Below are 19,453 nucleotides of genomic sequence, written 5' to 3'. Positions count from 1 at the left end.
CTACCACACCCCACTGGCACCCCCTTCCACCTAAGTGCCCATTTGTCTAAGTTGTCATTGTATTTCAGTATATTTTTTGTTATCTCCAAGTAGATCAGAAAGCTAGACCCTGAAGGCAGCTTTACTCGCTTTTATGCACCCAGCAGCTAGTTTAGATCACGGCGCTTTCGTGAGGGCTCTAGTAAATATTTGATGAATGAGTGAATTAAATTCTTACTACTTAGGCTGTAAACATTCCCAGGGCTTCTAATTCTGTTTTCTTGGACTTTTATAAACCCAGCTTTAAAGGAAGGAAACAGCTCTTGTAAATCATCATGTTATAATCTGGTAATAATCAAGGAAGTAGAGAAAATGCAGAAGTATGTGTTACAGGTATGCTTTTCCTTAGCTACATCAACATCAGTGAAGAGTCATTACCAAGGCATGGCTGGGGAATAAGAACTTGAGGTTAAGCCGAACTCTAATCTCCATTCTTCGTAGGGATGAGCTGGTCAAGTGACACCTGTGAATCCTTCCCTTAAACAGATACAGAAACTCCAGGAAGCCAACTTATACTCACTATAAAAATATTAGCTCGGGGCACCTGAGTGACTCAGTGGGTTAAAGCCTCTGCCTTCAGCTCAGGTCATGATCTCAGGGTCCTGGGATCGAGCCCCACATCAGGCTCTCTGCTCAGCACGGAGCCTGCTTCCCCTTCTCTCTCTCTCTGCCTGCCTCTCTGCCTACTTATGATCTCTCTCAAATAAATAAATAAAATCTTTAAAAAAAATAGCTCATCCTACCTTTTTGACATCACTAAAATATGTGATCAGTCAGAACCTAAGAGCTTGCTGTTTTTTTAAGAATCTGTTTTTTAAGTCTTTAGCTATCTTTATTCCCTTTTGAAGGTTTTTTTTTGCCTTACCCCCGCCCTTTTTTTGGTCATTTTTCTTGAGCTCAAATAACAGTGTTCAATAGAAAGGTTCCTTACAAGATTACTTGACTTGATTCACACTTCACTTATTAGTAATTAAAACCCAGAGTCAACCATGAGTCAGTGCACATTACAGATCCAAATTAAACTTCTACCAATTTTAGGGAAAAATCTCAGTCTCTGCCAAGTTATTGTGAAGGGCCAGAAATTTGAAATTCTTAAATTCATTTGGACAAATGGGTTCTAGTTCTCTTTTGCAAATCAAAATTCTGGTTTATCCTGTTTCTTTAATGTTAGTGTCCTGTCCTCTCTTTAAAAACAATTGTAGATTGTCTTTTCCATTAATTCTTTATTTCTTCTACTGGGGCTCTGGTGAATGTTCAGTTTTTAGCGTAAGTGATTTTTGCAGGGAAGTTGAATTTTTATGTAATATCCTTTAAGCCATTTTAATGAAGAAGCTGTTAAATAGGTAAAGAACTCTGGAGGAAAATCACCTAAAATGCGGGAATTCAGTGTTGAGGAGAGCATTAACGATTTTCTTTAGTTATGCCTCCTGTGCTCTTCCAATATGGGCCTTTGCTGCCTGTCGCACTCTCCCACCCGCCATTGCCAGCCCTTCTGTGAAAGGCTTCCAGGGTTCCGGTTAATAAAGCTCAGGCTGAGGTGCAGAGAAGTTACTGTGAGTGGGGATTGAGAGTTGCCCCTTTCCTCACAGGAGGGTTATCCTAAGGGTTGAATGAAAAAGTGGGTATCCCAGGGTTTTGTGTGTGAACTGTGAATCACCATATCTAGTTCATGTTTTGGAAAATGTGTCCTTCATAGAAGTATCATTCCCAAGACTGACCGTTGATAGATGACCAAGAAGCCAGACTGCGATAGAGGTAAAGATGGAGGGAGGAAGGAAAAAGAAAGGGAAGGAGGCTTGGGAAGTAGAAAGAAGAATAAGCAAAAGGAAGGGAATTAAATCCATCACGTGTGACCACCTGTGTTGAGATGTGAATGTATATCAAGATTCATCCCATTTCCAACCTCAGATCTGTGTGAAGTCGATAGGCTATCAACGGGCAATTATATTTTTTAAGGCTGGAAAGGAACTGAGCAAAGAAATGGCCTATGTGTTTGTATCAAGCTATGCTGGGGTAATGTTCTGAAGACAATGTAGGATAATAATAAAGATTCTTATCTTCCTATTGTGTAGGTACACTAGCATAGGTCACTGTTGTCTTTTTTATATTACAGTTTTTGTATTGCACATAAAAATTTTGAACACGTGTTTCTCCTTTTTACCAAAGAATGCCCATTTCCCACAGGCGAGAGTGAAGCGTCTGCTCTAATTGCCTTGCATTCTTGTCCAGCTGTTTAAGAAGAGCTGTACTTCTCTGTGTTAAGGGCCCAGGATTTCGTGGGCCAAGCAATCACTGAGGCTTTTCTGTGTGGGTGTGCAGAGGGAACAGCTGAAACCAGAAAGATACTGAGGCATCTGCTCTGTCCTGCCCCCAAAGAAGGGGTAAAGCTTGGATGGGTTGGTACTCCAGAGGCATGATGGGAACATGCCCTGCTTCTGTCCTTCAGCTCTGAGGTCACGGCACCTCATGCTTAGCAGGTCATTACACATAACATGGGAACATACTGTGTTATGGAAGCCTTGTAAAATTTTTTTTAGGGTATCTTGTTTCTGAAGACCTTTCTTTAAAAACCCTTCATCCAACCCTCCCAAGTCCAAACCCATTCAGAAACTGAGGCCTTTTGGGCTGAGGGGGTTGTGTTTTAATGATGAACAAGTAGGTTCAAGCAGTACAAATTCAATGAAAATGGGTCTTATGCCATAATAGTGGGAGAGTCACAGTTATCCAGACTTCTGGGCCATTAAAAACATACTTTTTTAAGCCCTCGTTCATGTAGGCATGTCTCTCCACTTTGATTAAGCGGAGAGCATAAGGAGAAGATGCCGTCTGTATATGGTGTGAATGGGATGTGAGGTAATGTTGAATTCTGCAGAAAGCTACTTGGCGAAAACTGGCTGCAAAGACTGGAGGGAAAAAGCAATGTTCCAGGGAGATAATAAGCTAGGTTTTTGGGACACATGTTGGCCTTGTTTTAACTATAGAAATCTGAGTTTGCTTAGGCAGTACAAAGTGCGGCAGGTTCGATCTCATTTATCTCTGAAGCATGACATGTTTCCAGATTCTGTAAATCTGAAGAATTAAAGCAGCAGTTACTTTCCAGTATAACTTCCTTGGTAATGAAAGCCCCCCTACTGTGTTGCCCTGAAAGCTAAAGGTGTGAGATGGCGTTCATGTTCCATCCCGTGTACCCCATACAACTTCTCGCCTTGACCTGGAGATACTCTGTTTTCGGGCAAGTGGCAGAGTTCTGTGGCCTGCTAACATAGCTGGGGGACTTCTCCGAGCCACAGCTGCCAGGCAGCCAAAGCACCCCGCTCACAACTTTCCATTATGGATTAAGCTGACTCTGCCAATCTCACTTTACTCAAGACACCAAACTGGACGCTTGCAAGACTAGTGCCTTGCAAATCTTTGAGATGCTTTTCTTATTATAGATGAAATATGAACATTGTGTTTGGGAACAGGATCCAACAAATGCCAAAGGTATTTATGTAAGTCATTCAGCTTTAGTACAACAGCCTCTTGAGAATAAAACCAAATAAGCTTTTAATAATTTTGCCCCTTCCATTTCAGGTGGTGTTTCACATTTATTTGTATAATATGCTCAATTCAAAATAAGCTTCTTTATCAGGAATTTAATTAATATGTAAGGACTCAAGATCACCTCCATAAGAGTGCAACTCTTTGAAGTCAAATCTTCTTAGGATTTCCCTGTGTGCCAAAAGAAACTTATTCAAGCCAAGTAAAATACATTAATTCACTTTCTAGCATTTTTAAAATAGTTGATTGTGCCAGAGATTAACAGATAACTTCTCTATATTTTTGTTAGTTTTTAAAAACTTCTGAATAAGGTTAAAATTTTGCTGAGTTTTGCTGTCTCGGGTCCATCAAGCTTTGATCTCAACTGGCTTAGTCCGGAGATCCCTCTCTGTTTAATTTTTTACATTGGTGTTGGAACTTTTGGAATTAGTATTTCAGGATTTCCTACATTCACTTCCACCCATTAGGGGAAAGGTTTAATATTCATATGGGGATCCTACTAGTCAAAACGTGTTGAGGAGAAATCCCACAGAAGCTGCAGTTCCAGGTTCAGGAGTAGGATTGGAGGAGCCATGCCTGCTCTCCACCGGCCCTTATTACTCCTTCCCACCTCTCCTGCTCATCCCAGTGATTTGACAAGTGGTTGAGCTTTGACTGATAGATTACCTTACAAAGATGCAAATGCTGTGGAAGGGTCGTTAATTAATACATTGATTAACACCCTGGTCTGGACTTGCAGAAAAGACGCTAGGTTACCAGCCCAATTTATAAGCCCGTGTACTGATGACATACTATGTAAATGTAAAATAATGATCAAGATCCAGTCCTTTCTGTCACATGTTAGGAGAGAGAAGAATGCAGTTACCACTCCCAGCGATTGGCCCCTTTTTCTGAGCGTAGGTAGCACATAGGAGAAGCTTTATCACAGCCTGGGGCTGGAGGCATGATTGTACAGGTGGTATCTAGCTTCAAAACCAGGGACTCCTGGGTGGCTCAGTTGGTTAAGCAGCTGCCTTCAGCTCAGGTCATGATCCCGGCATCCTGGGATCGAGTCCCACATTGGGCTTCTTGCTCGGCAGGGACCTGCTTCTCCCTCTGCCTCTGTCTGCCATTCTGTCTGCCTGTGCTCGCTCTCGCCCTCTCTCTCTCTGACAAATAAATAAAATCTTTAAAAAACAAAAACAAAGGATATGTAAGTGTCTTCCAGAAAAAGAGAAGGGTGCAAAGGATAATGGTCTACTTATATTTGGGGTACTATAAAATGTTTGGTATGGCTGGAGAACATGGCTAGAAAAGACTACTAAATTGCGGGGGGGGGGGGGGGGTTGTGAGATGAGGGGGAGGAGTCCGTAGGGGCTCGCTGACCTTGAAGGGGGAGTTTGGACATTATCACAAAGATAGGGGAGAGCTACTGGTAGGTTTAGGCAGAAGAAGTACATGATCAAATTTAGAAAGCTCACTCTGGGTGCAGGTGGTGTAGGGACTGGGAAGAGTAAGGGGCAGTAAAATTGGAGACTGATTAAGGAGTACTCTGCTAACTAGTAATCTGGGTGAGAACCTATGGGCTGAGCTAAGCAGTGACCGTGGCGATGGAAAGAAGCCCACGTAGGGGTGACAGCCTCCCAAGCAGACTCAGTAGGACCTAATGGCTGGTTGGATAAATGTGGCAAACCTAGAGGAGACAGAGTGAGAGGGACCCCCACATTTCAGGCTCAGGCAACTAGAGGGATGCTAGTTCTATTTATTCAGAAAGGGACCAGAGAAGAAAGTACTGGTTTAGAGAGGAAGATGTTTCGATTTTGACTTCTTGAATTTTGAGATGCTGGCCCCAAAGACAAAAGGGAACGTGGGTCTGGAATTCAGACTTTTACCACACGTAGAACTCAGACCCAAACCCTGAGGAACAAAGACATCAATGAGGCACATGGCAGAAGAGGCATTCTACGTACGTGATGCTAGATGCAGCTCTTTTTAAGAAGTACAAATAAGACAATTCTCACATTCAGTAAGAGGAACCCATTGCTTTAGGACAAAGCAATTGTGTAGGTATCAGAAAGTCTATTCCTGAATTTGTGAAATTATGCTTTCTAAGATTTATGCTCAAAGGACCTACCCAGTGAGCAAGATCTGTTGGCCTGTTTCTTTCTTGGCAATGTACGGGAACAAAATATCACTCTCCCAAATTATTGTGCTAAAGAAACCTTATTTTGGCAAACATTTATTTAGTGCCAGCTCTGTCCAGACATGGCACTAGGCCCTAGGAATACAGTGATGAATAAGAAACAGAACTTGTCATGGAGGGCAAATACCTTGAGGGTTCACAGCACTCCTGTGCTGCTGGGGCTGGGGCTGTGAGCCAGGTGGGGCTGGGAGGTGGAGAGACCCAGCGGGAAGCACCTAAGCCACCTGGGTGAGCTTGTCATTTGCCTGTTCTCTTGCACAAGCAAGCCCTGTCTGCCCAGACCACCCTCACACACAGGCCCCTTTCCTTTGCCTAACCTCTGTTAGTCTTTTGTGACCATGCACAAAGTCTGTATGGCACTGAGTTAGGAAAACCTAACAGAATGTCTCTTCATATATGGACTTTTATCACTGACAGTAGCAATGCTATCAGCAGAATATACATAGATAAGAATTTTATAGTGCTAAGAAGAAGGTGACTGGTGCTTTCTTAAAAAAAAAAATAGTCCATTTTTTTCAACAGCTAAATAAGTTTAATTTAAATCACATTTTAACTTAAAACTATCTCTGCTTAGAGTCTTTGTGATCTGATTTTCGACGGTAGCAAACTCAGCATCATTTGGATACAGAAACATCAAAGTTAGCTATCCTGCTGTAAGTTGATTTTCTGGCCACGTTTCCAAATAGGGAAGCAGCGTAGACAGTGCTGCACATTTCCGCCATGTATGTGACACACTAGTGCAACCTCCCTTCCCGTTTGGGTCTGAGGATAGCAATTCGGGTGATGCCTTTGGGCCATGTACAAACGGAGCTGACATGGTTCAGTGGTTACCTGGTGCCTGAACCCATGCCATGAACTTGGCAACTGTCACCTCACCTAATCCCCATAGCCACCCCATTAGTAGAAACCGAGACATGGAAAGGTCAGAAAACAAGCAGATGACCTATGTAGGGCAGACTCCAGGCAGCATAGCATCAGAGCCCAAACCTTTAATATCCACTAGGTTTTGAGAATTGGGGTAGGGTTTTTTTTCCTTTTACCCAGGCACTTGCCTTAGGCTCATAAAGGAACCTCTCTCTGGGAGCGGTATTATTTCGTCATATGTTTCATTTTGCCATTTCATTTAACCAGTGTTATTCATTCAATAGCCACAAGTCTTGTGGCTGACACAAACATGAACAGATAATATCAGTTTAGCACGGTGAATGCTAAGAAAAACTGAAAATGCAAAGGAAGAAAGAACACTAAACACACGTGGGGCTGAAGGGCTGAGCCTGTCCTCTGGAGAGTGAATCGAGACTTAGTGGAGAGCAAATGGTGGCCAGGGTGGTCCAGACAGAAGGACTCTCCTGAGGAAGGCGAGTGGGATAAAAGTGCATAGGCTGAGTTCCTGGCAGCCGCTGGCTAGAGGGGCTTCCCCATCCATACCCCCTGCAGCAGATCACAAGGGGCACTTGAAATTTCTGGCCCCCACCCCGTGCTGAGTTCTCGTGTTTTGGGGTGAGGCTCAGAAGTCTGCATTTGACCAGCTTCCCCGGTTATTCTGAGGCACACTAAAGATCGGTACGTGTAGCTTAAGATAGGTTGGGAAATGATGTCATGAAGGTTTGGGAGCTAGATCGTCGGTTCCTGTTGGCCTTGGGAAGTCTTTGAAGGAAGTGGAGCCCAGAACCAACCATCTGCCTCTGAGACAGATTTAAGTGGGGCCAGGATTGGAGGCCTGGTCTGTAGCAAGACGGTAAAGACCCAGTCAAGGGCATGGATAGCAGAGAAGCAGGAGACGAAATGTGCAGGAATCGATGGATCGAAGTGTTGGGTGAGAGGAACAGAGGCAAATCTAAGATGTTTGTGTGATATTCTAATGCCCCTAAGTAAGATTAGTGAAAAGGTTCATCATTCCTGGAATGTGGGTCATTTATTTCAGACATACTAAGCAAAGTCATCTTTCTGGATCTCTCATCAATAGATGGGATGAGGAAGAAATTCATCAGTGCGGATGAGGAAGTGGGAGTCAGAGGACCACACTGTCACAGAGAGCCCAGGTCTGGGCCTCCGCTGCTGTTTTGAACTTGACTTCACCTAGCCATACCAACAATATTTCTTACAGAAATTATTTAACTCGTAAACACAGTGAAACATCACTAATGTTTTACTTGCCCATCTCCAGATTCATCATCTATCAGATGGTGGTGGACTGAAAGGGAAAATGTCCCTTTAACAGGACACTTAACAGTGTAAACAGTGTCAACTGTTAAGAACAAGCTTACAGTTAGGGACATATAACCAAAATTAAAGCAATTTTTGAAGTCCCCATAAGCATTCCAGGAGCTCAGCTCACATACCTTTTTTTTTTTTTTTTTTTTTTAAATCATCTCAGGGGTATTGTTAAATGTTGACACACTTAGTACCACAGGAGACCTGAAGTGGGAGAAAGGTAGATGTGCCTGACCCATCCACGAGCTTCGGGTTGGTTGGAGAGAATTGACACCCACAAGGAGTAGTTAAATAATAACACAAAGCGACTCATTCAGTCAACTGTTTCTTAGTGCCCATCGCATTCCATACAGATTTTGAAGTAGTTTATGTAAATGTCTAAATGGTCAGTCTTACGGGAATTAAAAGAAGATTGACTTGTCCATAAAGCACCTCCAAAGACCGTTTTCTTGGCCACTACTACTGTTTTGAGGTCTTTTGTGTGTGTGTGTGTGTGTGTGTGTGTGTGTGTTACCATACAAACTTCACAGTAAAAGCATTTTTCAAAATTGTTATTCTTCTTACTCCTCGCTAAGTCAGAATAACTTTCAACCCATTATTGGAATGATTAAAGCCTAATTTTAGAGCGAGCAGACAATCCCTAATGTTTAAATCTATAAATGAAAACAAGGGAAAGAAGAGCATATGTAAGTCTTCATTTTTTTTCTTCCTTTGGAATTTTCAGTACTGTGTTAATTTTGTGGTGCTAAAGTTCAGTTACTAAACTTTACTCTTGAAAAGTTTTCTTTAAATTACAGCTGCTAAATTTGTAACAGTTAACAGAGCCTCTATTTAGTGCCCGATAATAAGGGAAATTTCAAAGGAGATGGAAGGCGTAAGCCAACAAAGGGAAGAAAATTTTTTAAAAAAGTCTCCAGCATCTCCCCTCCATAAACAGTGTCTGTGTAAACACGTATGCCTATGAATCTATGTAAATCCGTCCGTCTAAGATGCTGGCTCTAAGGGAATGCCGAGTAATGAGAAAGGGGAGAGAAACAAGAGGGGCAGCATGAATAAAGGGGTTCCTGGGATAACTGGCGTGTCTGGTGCCGGGTGGAATTGGTCTAGAGTGATTTCATAAGGAATTTGAGCCTTGAGCAATATTTTGAAGGGAAGCTAAGGCATGGTTTGTCACAGAGGCAACAGAAATTTTGCCAGGCGAGGGAAGAATAGCGTGTCTGATGACTCACAGCCTGAAGAGAATGAAAAATGCTTCAAGGCAGTAAAGATCACCAGTGTTCATTATCTATGGGCGATACTGTCCTTGCGGTTCGTCGGAGTAGCTATTACTTCTGGGCTCAAAGCCTTATTAATCTTCTGATGTTCCGTGTTGGTATTCCCTGCTGACTCCCGTGGCCAACAGAACCTGAAAACAAGGGTCTTTGATAGGCAGACACTTCCCTCACCCTCATCCTATCACCCAGAAAAAAACGATCCGGAAAGCTAGTAAATTGGGGGATAGCAGTAGTGGGGCTGGTCTGAAATTGCTGGAGACTATTGCTATTGGTTTGTAGAAAAGAGTAAAAATAAGACACCGGATCTGACATTTCTGTTAGATTTTCACTCCGGAGCTTTATCCTCTTTTGAGAGGTCTCACAGGGTGCGTACAGAAACGTACTCAAAACCCGTCTGGACTGTGCGCCCCCCTACTGGTGTGGATAATGTAAGACGCACGGTGTTTTGCTTTGCAGCAGGTGGTGTAGAGTACAGCTGAGTCATGGTCAGAGAAGAGGACAATTAGATAAGGGTGCTGACTATTGAAGGATCTTAAAAGCACTAATCAGGCGTTATGCAATACACAAGTGGAAACCGTTTCAGAGTCCTGAGGAAGTTGGTAACATGAGCAAAACAACATCTGAGGAGAATGGTTTTAGCTGTCATGCACACAGTGGATTGGACACAGCAAAAGTTGGGACAGGACCATCAAGGACATGAACATATCAGTCCACACATAAAGAACTGGATTCTTGAGAGTGGCAAAGGAGAACTCATCTTGTCTACCACTGCTTGTGTAGAAAGAGCGTTAAAACCCTAAGGATCTGAGCATAGTCCGCTAAGAGCACACAAGGGCCATAAATAATGGCCGTGACACTTTGCGGAGAAGGAGAATGAATCTTTTGAGTCGTGGATTTTCAGGGAGGAACAGAGCAAAAAGATTCCTATAAGAACGGTAACCAAAAAGCCTTACACATTTAAGTATTTCCAAAGGAACTGAAAACATCAAAATCAAAGATTTATATAGTCGCTTGTAATAGAGTTGTTAGGAAAATAAGAGAAGGCTGCGGTTGAGAAATTCATAAGGAGTCATCAGAGAATTGTAAACCATGTGCAGAAACAAGGGAATTATTTTATACTAAGATAAGCTAAGCTTAGGCAAGATACTGGCCAAGGTTCGATTGTGGTTATAACTAACATCTCTATTTGCATAATTCCATTGTCTGGAATCAAGTCAAATTAGCAAATCCTTTTTATTTCTTATTTACTTTATTAATAGAGTAGCCATCACTGTATCTAGATGGTCAGCCATATAGTAATCAGAGCTTTCATTAACTCTTTAGCTGCCTGGTGTCTTTGGCTAAAGTCCACATAAAAGAGTGAAATTGACATCTGTGATTTTCTTTGCCTTGGAAAAGGCATCTTTCATTTTTGCTTAGTTAGTATATATACAAAATGGATTAAGAGAATAAGCTAAGCACATGGCTTGTATTAAGATGCCTGACTTAATAAAACCAAGTGTAAAAACTCTGCAGAGGCTAGTTTCAGGCCCCAGACCTTATCCCCTAAGACCTACCCCCAAAAGGACATTAGTAGGCGTTTTACATACATGGAGTAGGTAGGACCAAGAACAGTGAGTAGTAAGTTAGCAGTCTTGCAAAGAGCATTTGGGTTCAGCCGAAGATCAAAATCACAGGAGAACCAGAGCTCTGTTTTGTGCTGATGGTGTTCCACAGGGCCATCCATGTTTTTTTCCCCTCCCTGGTCTCTGCTCTAACTCGTTGCAAGTTTATTTTGTTTGACCCCTTTCTGGTTTGTAATAGTCTGCCTAGCCTCCCAGAGCTGGCAGACGCTGGCAGTGGCAAGTCCCAGCTTGAAAAGCAGCCCCCCTACCCCCGCTCAAGCCCCCTCTGACCAGCCCCCTGAGAAATACCCCCTCCTGCTGGAAATCAGACAGGTGCAGGAATACTTGATAAGGTACAGGGGTCTCTGTTGAGCAGTCTGATTTTTCCGTTAAGAAGAAACTGGTCACATGTGTATTCTGGTCTAGTCCGTCACCAGTTTTCCTTATTCTCATGAAATAAGAAAATATGAAAAGAAAAAATGTTTTTACTAAACAATGAACACTCACTAAATAAGTCAAAATACAGAATTTGTAGCTCTTTCGAAAGCATGGATTACATTGAGTCATGCTTTACAATTTTTGTTTAGAAAAGGACTCTGAATTAGCCAGGTACGTAAAAGTTGAAGTGTTCAAGTCATGGAGATTAAGAAGGGATTTCTTTGTAGGAAAAAAAGGTAAAACTTGTGGGCAAATAAGTATATTTACAGTCCCTGTACCAAGCAAGTGTAGTGACTTTTAGGAGCTTAAAATAGGCTGTACATAACTGGTTTTTCTCATGACATTTTCTTTTTTGTTTTTTTTTAAGATTTTTATTTATTTATTTGACAGAGATCACAAGCAGGCAGAGAGGCAGGCAGAGAGAGGGGAAGGGAAGCAGGCTCCCTGCTGAGCAGAGAGCCCAATGCGGGACTCGATCCCAGGACCCTGGGATCACGACCTGATCCGAAGGTAGAGGCTTTAACCCACTGAGCCAGCCAGGCGCTCCTCTCATGACATTTTCAAGATTTTTTTTCTCTTAACTTTTCTGTTCGTCCTTTTCCCCATCCACTGCAGCTCTAGAATTAGTATGAAATTCTGCTCACCTAAATTCTAAATAATTTTTAAAAATCTGAATTAATTGAACTAACAAGCTATAAAGCCACCCAGAGTTACTACAAGTTTTTCCTAATCATTGGGCACAAATCTAAACCTAGCTGGAATCACTTTTAGTAAGAACCACAGGAGTAAAACCCAGAATGAAATGTTTCTTATAACCAGAAAGAAAATGGTAATCATGAATAAGAGGTCATTTTTAAACTTCAGTGGCCTGCTTTATGTTTATGTATACCATATAACTAATAAAAATAATTGTCTTATACATCACATGGGACCCAGCACAGGTATCAAGACCTAATAGGCACTCTAAGTACTTGCTTTTGATTCATTTATCATTTTTGAGTTTGCAATCTTCCTCGGGGACTTAGAATCCATTACAAAACGAAGATCTCATCGGGCTTCTGACAGTTCATTTATCAGCTCAATATGACATTAATATATGCTGAGGTCATTGAATAAAAGTTTTGAAGTTTAGCGAAAATGATCATTCATTACTGAAAGTCCTTTGTAGTTAGTGACGCTGATTTCCTGGGGCTCAGTTATAATACTCACAAAACCCAAGTGATAGGAGACAGTCAGATGAATGTGTTGAAGTTTGAGAGGTCCAATTCACTCATTACCTGGAGACAGTATCCCTTTCCCAGACAGGCTCAGATCAGCGCCCAGGAGCGAGACCCTGAGAGACCTATTCACAGGGGACCTGAAGAATAGGCCGCTCTTTCCCATGGTACTGGCCCTGCCTACATTTGGGGGCCAGGATGCCAGAAAGACTCTCGCAGCTTGCCAGACTAGGCTGAGGGGGGAGATTTTACTCAAATAGTGTCCATGTGACCTTTTACTTACCTTAGATTACTTGTCCACAAAAAGGGGTGGTTTGGCGCCCAGCTCACAGGAGTTGAAAGAATTAAATTTGATTAGTTCTGCATGCCCCTTACACAGTAAGTAGCGTTTCATAGGTACTAAATAAACCAATAATAGCCAGCAGTTGTCGAATACTTCCCTACTGAGTACTGTCTAAAGGCAGCCCTTGCCCTCTGAGAGCTTCTATTTCCAGGGCAGGAGATTGAGGAGAAAAAGCAGCAGGTATTAAATGAGGTGACACAGAAAAGAACAGGATATATAAGAAGCCAGCAGAGGATCCCTAAGCACCTGGAGGGATTGAGAGAGACTTCAAGGGGGAAACTCTTGGGCATTCATGGGGAGACAAGTAGGCATTCCCAGGAACAGAACAAGGAAAAGGGCAAAAGCATGGAGGGTTAACAGCTCTTCTTTGTCCCTTCCCTGCTACGAAGCTATGGTTACTTATCCTCCCTGAGTTCCAGGGCATGGAGAGGCAGTGTGTGCAGTTTGTGGCCAAGAACACATGTACCGTGGCTGCAGTCTGGGTTCCGATCCTGGCGCCATCAGCGCTGGGACTCGGGCCTCATGTGCCTTCATCTGCACAGTGGGAAAAGAACAGTAAGAGCTATTTGCAGGATTATCCTGAGGGTTAAATGAGGTGATAGATTTGAGGCGGAAAGGGGATGCTACATGTTTCATGTTAGAGTAAATTTTGTAATTATTTCAACCAGCGATTCCCAAACACAGTCAGTGTTTGGGGGAGAAACCAAAATGAGATAGATCCCTATGCTCCAGGAAATTTGTAACCTAGTGGCAGAGATGGAAAGGTAAACAATTTGCAGCGCAGCTGGAAATTGAAGTAGAGCTACATGGAGGTTGAAGCAACGTGTGGGAGCATCACTAGGAAAGAAATCTGTTCCAAGGAAGAGGAGGAATTCTTGGGAGAAGTGAGATTGGTGTAGAATTTTCGCCCAGCGCTCATTTTGGCTTGCTTTGGCTCCGCGGTGTGTGACTCCGGGCGGGTCTCTCCAGGAGCACTGTTTGGCCTATTTTCTTCCCTGTGGCTGACTTTGTCTTGGCTCCTCTCCCATTTATTTACCTGTGGCATTCAGACGCTTCCCTTCGAACTGACACAGGAAGGTAAATACGGTAGGTTTCTACCATGGGCCTAAAGGAGATGCGGGAAGAGCAGGAGCTGAGAGCAGGCAGGAACTGGGGACTTTTTCTTTAGTGGGAAGAAGGCAGGTTACAGAGAAGTCCCCAGGCCCTAGGCTTTGGAGCCCTGTCCCAGAATTCCCCTTCCAGCCCCTGCGCTGCTCCTGTTCTGTTGCTGTTGGTTCCCAGGGCTCCACCGACTGCCCTGCCCGCATTCAAAGGAGTTCCCTCTGACTTGCAGAATGCCACCTCCTTTGCTCCCCCAGGGCATTGTGAGTCTTGCACTGTGCCTGGGAAGCCGGATCTGAGAAATTGGAGAAGTGAGAGCAGCACCCTCCCCTGCACCTGCCAGGCTCTACAGGGTCCCCATGTCTTCCAGGGGCTACCAGCTCTCAGGAAGGAGCTGGGTGTCTATTGACCCCCAGTGTCTTTTAGCAGTTGGGTCTAAGCTACCCTGTTTCTGGCAGGACTATCTCATGGAAGCTGGTTTGTGCCTGACTCTGCCCCATGGTTTGAGCTCTGATAACGTGCCAACCCGCCTTTTTAGTCATTCTGATCCTGGGAAGAGAGGCTTGTAAGTCAATGCTAACTCGGTCATCTCTGCCTTTGAAAATCAAGGAAAAGGTGAATGCGGACTGTATCTCAGATTTGTGGAAAGGACAAAAGAGGGACACGGTTCCAATAAATGTTTAACTGACAGCCTGATTTTTGCCCAGCGTAGTTTAGGGAATTCTTTCTGCAATTTGGTATAATAGTTAGGAGTGCAGATGTCCAAGCCAGAGCAACTTCAAGTCTTGTCTCTGTCACATTTTTAGCTGAGTGGCCTCAAGTGAGCAGCTTTACCTCTCTCAGCCTTAACTGCATCGTCTGTGAAATGGGCATGATAATTCACAGTGCCTCCTCACAGGGTTAAAATGAGTCCTTGAGTTGGTATGTGTTTGAGTGTTCGAAACAGTGCCTGACACCAGTCAGCATTGTGTAGGCGTGAGCTCCTACTCTTGTTATGGAGCACACAGAGAAATTTGGGGCGAACTTGCTCTCCTGATGCCTCATTGGGCATATTTGAGGATCTAATGTCTCTTGAGGCCCTATCCAAGGCTTCGATGAAGTTCACGTAATATGCATGTTCAATTACTGGGTTAGTGGAAGTTCATTGGCATTCATAGGCTTCTGAGAAAGATTGCTGTAGAGATTTTCCTCCAAATTCTAGAAGAGCATAAATGATTTTTTTCCTAATACATCACATGCAAACATGAAGACAAATCCCAGCCTGTGGTATGCAGAGCCACACCTCTGTTTGAGGTGGTGTAGGCCGCTCCAGGGTGTGTGCAAACTATGGATATAAAGACAGATTTTTGTGATGCAGGTTTCCTTTTTGAGACTCGGACCAGCCTGATTCATTCACCATTGTGTGCTGGGTGCTGTGAAAATTTAAACAGCTTTGAGCTGAACACCTGTGTCTTTGTCCTGGCTCTTGCCTTGCAAAACAGGATTTGATTGGACTTCTCTTTTCAACCCAGTTACCCACCTCCACGCCTGCATTTCTGCATCCCTACCTCATAGTGCTTCAATCAGCTTTTCAGAAGAAATAGCCAGACTTAAAAGGATGAAAAAATAACCTGAAAATTAGATAGAAAAATCCTCTTTATGCTATGTTTATGTTTGATTAAAAACGACTTGCACTGTAAAATGCCAGTGCTGTAAGACGATGACAACATCTTCATTATGTCCTTTCCGAGGCGTGTCTGTTTAGCCTTTCGGGAAATAACTGAAACCAGCCTTCCACCACCCCCCCACTTGTACTCGGGTAGGTTTGCAATCTGCAAAATACATCAGAAGAATAGAGTAAAAAGTAAGGATCCAGAAGTCCGTACTTACAGACCTGAATGCCGTAGGCCATTGTGACAGACTATGGAAGACCCAGACAACCGTCCTTTCCTACACTGAGTACTTGGTGGTGTTTCTAGGGATAAACACTGCTAGGAGTTCAAAAGTGAGTCTGAGATCATCCTGGCTCTCCAAACGGGTGTCCTCCAAGAGTGCATTGCAACAAATTGCCGTGACGCAAGGGGACGAGCAAGTGCTATGATGGAGTCAGTTGCGTTGCCTGAGTCTTTTTAGTCTTGCATGAAATTCAAAAGAATCGAGGGATTTTTTTTTTTTTTTTTCCATGTGGGAGCATCAGGAATGGCCTCAGGGGAAAGGGGCTAGAGTTGGATCTTGGACCTTGGGAAGGATTTCTGCAAATAGAGACGGGAGAGAGCACGTTCTAAGCAAAGAGCATGAGGAAAAAGCACAAAAGCAGGGGTGGGGGGAACAGAGGCACAATAGGGAACATCCTGCAAGGGACCCAGTTCCTGGTGTGCTCCCAAAGCTCTGCGATTATTTGCATTTTTCAGTTAAATGCCATTGAGGTTATCTCCTTATTTCGAAAAAAAATCAAAGCTTTAGTTACCATTCTATTAGGCCATCTTGTTCTTGCTGAGCAGATCTGTGTTACCGTCTCTCTCTGAAGAGGGCCATGTTGTAGCTGTAGCTGGTGGTATAATTGTGGTAGGTGTCCTCATTTCCATAAAGGCAGGTATATTCACCACAGTAGTCATTTATTTCCTTTTAACCCTGTAAAGAAATGAAAATCAGATATAACTGAACTCTGGCTCCACTCTCTCAGATGAGGTTTCTATAGAAAATGTTATTTTCCCCTTTCTGATGGTTGCTTGGCTTCATGGATCCGATGGCTGGAGTGCAGGTGTATTTCTCGGGACTGGTTGGTTGGTGTCTTTCAGAGTTTACACAGCAGCCTCCTTTCCAGTAGTCCAGCCGCTCCTCTCACATATGGGCGAGCCCATGTTTGCCAAGCAGCAGACTCCAGTAAAATCCTCGCTCCCTGGACAAAAGACATGCATAATTGGAAAGTCACTTTTAAGGCTAAGTAGCTCTGCGCAGCAAAAATATTTACCAGCTTTTAACAGAAATATGTGAACAAAAGATTATTCAAAGAACCTAACCCTGTCATTACAACTATGTAAGACTACGGTTTCATGGTCTCTATTGATTTAGTGTTGACTAAGGATGGTCACCACATTGATCTCTTCCGAGAAGCCGTCCGTGGGCTCTACTTTCTTTTTGTTTCATCTGCCTCCTAAAGCATTTCCGTGAACGCTCACGTGCTCCGTAACTCTCTTTCCTTCTGCCTCTCACTCATGCTTGTCTTCTACCCACATCTGCCCTCCTCCCTGCCGACTTGTCCCACTTCCTCTGGACTTAACCATCCACCCTCCTTCTGGATATCCCGCTCTGCCTGGCGCGTTTTGACCCTGAAGTCATGTGTAGACCCAGCTCATTTAATGGATGTTAATTGAGAGCCTCCTCCCTGCTGCCATGATGCGGTCCAAGAAATGGGTTTTCAAAGGCAGCACTTGCCCTTTGGGTGCTCCTAATGTCATGAGGTGAGACGGACACGTAAACAGCCCATTACGGGACAGAAGTGCTGGTGCAGGTGAAATTCTGCTGCAGAGGGCGGCGGGAGGCTTAACGACCCATAGGCAGACCAAGGAGGATTAGAAGATGAAACCTGCCCCAGCCCAGGCCGTCCTGGGGATGCCTTCTCCAGCCCCCTCCACCTTCCTGTCTGCTCCTTGGCATTCCGTAAAGACCCCTTTTTCGGTACTTCTTAGGCTATAGGTCTGTGCTTATTCTGTCCAGCCAGTTCCTATGAGTAATTATACACCTCGACGTGGATAGCGGGTAGGACACATTCTGTAAATTGTGACTTCCCCGGGCTTGGTCTTTTCATCTGTAAAGTGAGAATGGAGACTTAGAATTCTTGCCATCATTTTTCTGGTTTGAAAAAAAATAAATAGAACCTTATGATTATCAGCTAAAATAAGTACATATTTATATGGAAAACCATATAGATGTTTTTGCCTTTATTCTGTAATGAGGCAGACATGATATAAAAGTGAATTTCTATAGTAGAATTAATTTCTAAGGATAAAGAGAAGAGAAATTGTAGTTTTTTTTTTAATAGTTCTGAATATGAAAGTTTGTTACCAATGCCAAAACAGTAGTCTTGAAGGAAGTATATGGTCAGAGGGAAATTTTACTTCCTTGGATAGACTTCGACTCTAAAAGTCTCTCTTTCTGTCTTTAAAAAAGAGAAGCTGAACTGATTGTTAAATTGAATATGTATACTAATGCAGTTTAGTGAACTTTCCAAAAATCATTTTGAAGTGATTCAAAAGATTCTAAGAAATATAAGGATTTGGGTTGTTTCTAAATTCAGTAGCCCATGATTTTTAAAGATGTTGAGTCTCAGTTTGGGTCCTCAGGATTCATCACCATTAGTAGAAAACTTACTTCTTTAACAGTACAAGGCAATTCATGGTAAGCCTTACCAGACCACTTCTTATGTATGCAAGAGCACCAAAATGTAACTGAGTTTTCTCCACCATCAGTGCACATAGCAGCACTTGGAAGTTTAGAAATTCAGAATCACTTGCTGTCAGGCCAGGCTCTACTGCAAGTTGTCTTTATAGGTGGTATTTGAGTATTCAGAAGTCTGCCTTGATTATTTTTTTTATTTCATTTTCATTGTAAAGCCTTCCTGGGAGATGGTTTTTGTTTTATAAGTTTAGTTCAGCTTAGCTAGTATTTATCATTTATTATTTGGGCAGGCCCTGGAAGGCTCATTAGGAAGATCAAATACACGGTATAATTAACTGCCAATGTAAGAAAAACTGCCAAGTAAAGTGTTTAAAACCAGATTATTTTATCACCCCTTTTATGAATTTCCAGTGTAATAGAGAAGATAGGACAAATGCGGGAGCATGTAGTTAGCCAATACCATGAGTTCTATAGAGGGACAGATAGACCTGAAGTAACCACAGGTGGGTTGGGCAGACAAAAGCCTCATTTAAGAAATGAATTGTAAATGGCATTTTGAAGACAGAGGTGGCAGCCTTATAACGACCTGGGCACGCCTATAGCAAGAGCCAAGAACAGCCCAAGTTCATGGTGACTAAAGAGGACTAGACAAGGGGATCCACTGGCAGTAAACATTGCCTACTGAAGACTCGTTAACAGAATGTCTTTTTAAACAGATCATGCTACTGGCCTATGCTTATGTCAGTGGTGATTTTTTTTAATTTTAATATTCTCTGTTTTTTGGATAAATTATGCGTGTTCGTCGTCCAAAATTTTAAAGTTACAGAATGGAAGACTGAGTGATCAGTCCTCCTCCCATTCCTGACTCCAGCTAATCAGTTCCTTTTCCTAAAGACCACCAATGTTGTTAGTATCTTCATAAAATTTTCCTAACACTTATACATACAGATATACATTTTATCCCCTTTAACATAAATGAAATGGTTACATACCACAAGTCCATAATTGCTTTCAAGATGTTTTGGGTCCAGATATGTTTTAGAATTCAGAATTTATTGGATTTCAGAAAAGCAAAATGACACTTATAGCATAAATTACATAATATCTACGGGGCGTCTGAACAG

At 42.9% G+C, this 19,453-nt stretch overlaps 1 protein-coding gene and 1 long non-coding RNA gene across 4 annotated transcripts in view; one reads left to right on the top strand and one right to left on the bottom strand.

Moving 5' to 3' along the window:
• The window catches only part of JPH1 (junctophilin 1), an 83,361-nt gene that overhangs the window by 11,941 nt on the left and 51,967 nt on the right, over positions 1 to 19,453 (top strand). The window lies entirely within an intron of this gene.
• The window catches only part of LOC116574805, a 29,622-nt gene continuing 26,280 nt past the window's right edge, over positions 16,112 to 19,453 (bottom strand). The window contains exons 2-4 of the long non-coding RNA XR_004279493.1: positions 17,567 to 17,739; positions 16,399 to 16,826; positions 16,112 to 16,183 (exon numbers count right to left, since the gene is read on the bottom strand). This is a non-coding gene — a long non-coding RNA (uncharacterized LOC116574805). The remainder of the gene's footprint in view (positions 16,184 to 16,398; positions 16,827 to 17,566; positions 17,740 to 19,453) is intronic.

Source organism: Mustela erminea, chromosome 16 (genome assembly GCF_009829155.1).
Source record: "Mustela erminea isolate mMusErm1 chromosome 16, mMusErm1.Pri, whole genome shotgun sequence".
In the NCBI taxonomy this organism is placed as follows: domain Eukaryota; kingdom Metazoa; phylum Chordata; class Mammalia; order Carnivora; family Mustelidae; genus Mustela; species Mustela erminea.
The sequence above is the reverse complement of the archived record's forward strand: the minus strand, read 5'-3'. Positions and strand labels throughout refer to the sequence as shown.